Genomic DNA, 4,981 nt, shown 5'->3' with positions numbered 1-4,981 from the left:
GTAAGGCAGTCAGGGTAACATCCGCAAAGTAATGACGACTTGGCTTGTCATATCGGGGCTCAGCAACCTCAAGCAACTCGCTGAATCTTTTTGTCTTCTACTACTGAAAACGGTTGGTCATCAACAGCAATCCTCTTTGTTTTTGCCATGGTCAATGCCTTTTACTTCAGGTGGTCCTTGTGGAATTTCTTGGTCTTTTCCAGTGCTTGTTCTATGGGGCTACTGATTGGTGCAGCTGCCGTAGCATTAGCAGCACCTTTTTTCCACTCCTTGTTAGCATTAGCTAGTTTCTCATATTCTTCGCAGTCTTAGAGATGCTTGTTTTTTAAGTGGGTGATCGAATTGGTTGAATTGAACAATTTGAAACAAACTCCCCCTTGCATCACCCGGCCCTCACAAACATTGCATACAGCATAGCGAGGATCCTCTTCAGACACTTTGAAGAACAACCAGACAGATGACATCGCTGCTCCCTCACCAAAGGCAAAGTCAAACTGACTTTTTGCCACCTCCAGCACCTGCTTTGGCACATTACGTGACGGGTAAATTTATGCGCTTGTGCAAAAACAAACATACCTGCCCCAAAACTCACTTCTTCTTCTTCTTCTTCTTATTTCGGATTTTGGCAGTGTAGACGCTGTTAAGCATATTGCTGCCCTTGACAGATCAGATTTAGATCTAAATCCTCACGCACTCACATCTAAGCCTACACACACGTGAAATACACAGAAAGGATTCACATCGGCCCTATTTTGACATCGGACTGATACCGATAAAATATGTAAAAAAACCATACCATGTCGGCCAATATTATATCGGCGGCCGATATATCATGCACCACTAGTAAAGGTCTTTTATCAATAAGCATCTATAATAGCACTGCTGTTTTCAAGCGCAGTAAAAACAAATCTAACAATGTAAATGACACAATAGATCCAATCTTTATGATAAACTAAGCTAACAGGCTGTACCTGTAAATTTACTGGACAGATACGAGAGTGGTTACTCATGTAACTCTAGGTAAGAAAGAAAATTTGCTTTTTTTCTATAAATGTCAAACTATTCCTTTAAATTAAAGTGTTTAAAAAAGTAAAGTGCTTATCAATTTGTCAGTTTGAAACATGGACTGAGTTTTTCAGTCTAATAGTGACAAAGACCAAAACTGTAGGCACTTTCACAGTCTACCCAGGCATATCTGCACATGGACCATTTGTTCTTATTTCACGATTGTGCTACTCTCTGGCTCCACTCGCCATCAGCCTTTATGGCTCCTGACAACTCATGTGACAAATAGCTTCTTTTGATACTTCAGCTCCCAATCTGCACTTCCTCTTTGATGATAATCGTCTGGTAGCGAAGACTGACCGTGTGCATCTGCCATGGGTAATCAGTCTGGCATCGGGATCCACCAGCTGCCAACATCCATCACCAAGTCTATTTCAAAACCACTCTGTGTTGTAGTGAAACCATGCCACCCTGTGGACGGAAGAGCTTCACAGATGAGAAGATTAGAGGTTTTGTGACTCTACATTTAAAGCTGGATCTAGGATCCCAAACCTGATTTTAATGCTGATTTTTATGAATTTAATGCTTTATTGATCCCTAGAGGAGAAATCCTTTTTCACTTTTCTCTTTTCACTTTCAGGTCAGAGCACTGGGTTACATACAAGACAGGAGTGTCTTGCTCAAGGATGTGTTAGCAGGATGGATGCTTGCTGACACTCCAGCTTGGAGCCAAGTCCTCTGGTGGACGAAGGTCTTCACACTCACATTGAAACCCTGCCAAACAAACTCCAATCCAAATGTGATCGTTTAAGTTTCTGTGTCAAAACATGCAAAGATCTAGTTCCCAAAAGAGTATTAAGCAGATATTGTCTCTGTGTGATTGGCACAACCTGCACCATGTTGAGATGTAGTTTATGGCTGTGATCAGTGATTCTGGGTTGAATACATTTTAATGAATGTCTTATGTTTTCGCTTTTAAAAGGGATTGTTATAAAGCAACTTAAAAGAATGAGGTGCCCGCACTCTGCTAATTCTTCCATACAGTTATTGTGCTGCAACGTTTCGAGACCCAGCAGCGTCGAAACGTTGCAGCACAATAAAAGTATGGGAGAATTAGCAGAGTGTGGGCACTTAGACTTAGACTTCTCTTTATTGATCCAAATGACTCCCGCAAGGACATTGAAATTTCCAGCAGCGGTTTTCAGCAGCTTACAAAAAAGGTCTAAAAATACAGTATAGAGAGGCACCTCATTCTTTTAAGTTGTATGAGCTTCTGTTTGCCCTGCATCTCGCTGGTGAGGATATGCACACTACCGCTCTTTGTTTATTCTAAAGCAACACATTTGTGAGGTACTATTATGTACACCATGGATTTCTTTCATCAACCTACAAATAGAGGTAAGATATTCCACACACATGAGTCACCTGAGCGGGAATAATCCTCCAAAGCGTCCACGTGCCAAATTCCTTATGCAACCCACTTATATGCTTGTGGTTCTGACCTTATCTGTGTAATGACTAGCAGAGGGACAAGGCCTATTGGTCTCTGTAACCATTGATATAATTGACATAATGAACCTCTTCAACATGGCTGACCTGAGTTTTTTTTTTTATTCCAATACTTAGACTTGGGTCTATGGAGTAAATGGAGTTACACATAAGAAAATTAAGGATTATAAAAACATGATGGACTCTTCATAAGAGGTAATTATCTTCACCGTAGCAACTCATTTGGCAATGACTTGAATGTAACTGTTGATTAATATAAAAAAGTTACGCACTAAAGCTTTAATCATCAAGCTAGAGGTGCTGGAAAGTGGAGGTTGTTACCTCAGTCTGGACAGACTAGCTCCTTCCCACTGTTTTCAGCCCACTGTTTTCAGCCTTTATGCTAAGCTAAATGGCTGCTGGTTGTAGCTGCATTGATAGCATTCAAACAGAGTTGAATCAGTCTCATCATTTAACTCTTGTCAAATAAGTTTATTTCCCAAAACGTCAAACTTGTAGACATTGCTTTTGAGATGTCTTTTAGATAATATGCTTGTACCATATCAGTATTTGTTGACTATTTGTAGTGGAACTATGACTGAGGTTGTCAACTTGTTCTATCTGTACGAATGAATGTGGTTTATAAAACTTATTCCATGTAAAGGTTTTATATTTTTATTGTTTGTTTTTTAATAATAGAAGAATGCTGCACTATTGTTTCAAATAGTAACACAGTTTAGATTTCTAAAAGCAATGAAAATAAGCCAGCAAGTTAGGTTTTAACTTTATATGTTAAGTCTTTACAGAAAGATTTTTTATATTGCACACTTTACATCTTCAAAAGGATAATAAACAAAACTGACTAAATTAAACTAGACTTAGCAGACGCCAAAGAACTAGTTGCGACAAAGGTTGACTATGGCTTCTCCTCCTGATACCTGTGTCTTGGCCAACAAGTTGCACTTGAACACACACCACTAGGGCTAATGTAGAGACGGTTTAGAAATGAGACGCCCCAACTTGTACTTTACTTTATTTGTGTTTTGCCACTGCCACGCCTCTTTAGAAGACTAGCGGCAGGTCCTCAGTGTATCGATTCCAATGGAAGAAGTGAACGTGAACACCGATTACGACAGTTTATTTCACCCCATTGTCACCAAGGACCACTTTTTAACAAGCCACATATTTCCTGAACATTTTTTTCCAGATGGACAATTCAGGACAAAATGACCTTTGTTTGAGACCTGTTTCTGTCTCAGAAACAAACTCTCACGAGATCTCACAACACAGATAAGCTAACGTCAAATTAAAAATTGCGAAAGGTAGACAAACTACAACCAAAATTATAAATGACATACATTTATTTTAATGAATTGATTATTGATATTAACCCATTACAATTACATGTAATTTGATTTAAAAATTTGCTTGGTAAGAGATAAACACATCATTTTATCCAAATTAATTCACCAGTTTTGCCAAGAGCGAGGCGCGCTGCCCGCCTCTGACACTCATTCATGAGTGAAGAGAGTTGTGGAAACTTTCCCGGCGGGTCAGCAGTACAGAAATTAGCTTGCCTAACATGGCACAAAAGCACGTTTTGGAAGTAGCAGCAGCACCTGTACACCTGTCACTCCCACAGAGATTTGAAAAAATGTCATATAAAAACGATTCGCCAGATTGGATGTATTTACTAGAAAAGGGGAATGTACCGGAACTTTCTGGAGGGCTCCTAACAGGCTTTGTGCTGGCCAGTCGGTTGGCATTCTAGCACCAACCACGGTTTGGAGAGAGAGAGGAAGAGAGGCCTACAGTTCTTGTGTTAAGCTTTACAGTATAGGACAGGGGTCTTCAACAGGGGGTCCGCGACCCCTAGGGGGTCCGCGGAGGTACTGCATGGGGGTCGCAAAAGTTTTGGTTGTTAGACTTTTTTTATATTCCCCCTGCAATTTTTTCCACTATTGAAATGCTTTAAATACACATTAACATGAATTCACACACTGTAGTAAACAGATAATGGAGGCAGAAGATGTCTTTCAGTCATCAATGCACACATGGCACTATAGGACCAGTTTGAATAATACACAATTTTATCAATATATGTAATTAGGGGGTCTCCGCTCCTCTCGCCATCAGTTTGGGGGTCCTTGGCCTGGAAAACGTTGAAGACCCCTGGTATAGGACATTATTATTATTTTGGAATGTTACGGTATGTAGATCTATTAGACACGTGTATGTTGAAATTGTAAATATTCATAATAATAATAAAATACATTTTATTTAAAGGCCCTCTTCTCGGCACTCAAGGACGCCACACAGGGTATTCATATATTAAAAACAGCAAAACAAATATTATACATAATAAGACAGCAAAACAAATACTACACAGCAAAACAAATACTATACAGAAAAAAAAAAAATACTATACAACAACAAAACACATACTATACAGAAAAACAACGGAAAAGGCAGAGCAATAGACATTTAA

General features: G+C 39.4%; 1 protein-coding gene across 1 annotated transcript in view; it reads left to right on the top strand.

The window, feature by feature from the left end:
* The first annotated feature begins 2,693 nt into the window (after window positions 1-2,693).
* Window positions 2,694-4,981, top strand: part of adprh (ADP-ribosylarginine hydrolase) — a 27,477-nt gene continuing 25,189 nt past the window's right edge. Inside the window, exon 1 of the mRNA XM_032502515.1 lies at window positions 2,694-2,709. The gene's annotated coding sequence lies outside the window, so the exon portion shown is untranslated. The remainder of the gene's footprint in view (window positions 2,710-4,981) is intronic.

The sequence above is a fragment of the Etheostoma spectabile genome, chromosome 21 (genome assembly GCF_008692095.1).
Source record: "Etheostoma spectabile isolate EspeVRDwgs_2016 chromosome 21, UIUC_Espe_1.0, whole genome shotgun sequence".
NCBI classification, from domain to species: Eukaryota; Metazoa; Chordata; class Actinopteri; order Perciformes; family Percidae; genus Etheostoma; species Etheostoma spectabile.
This window is presented reverse-complemented; position numbering and strand designations above follow the sequence as displayed.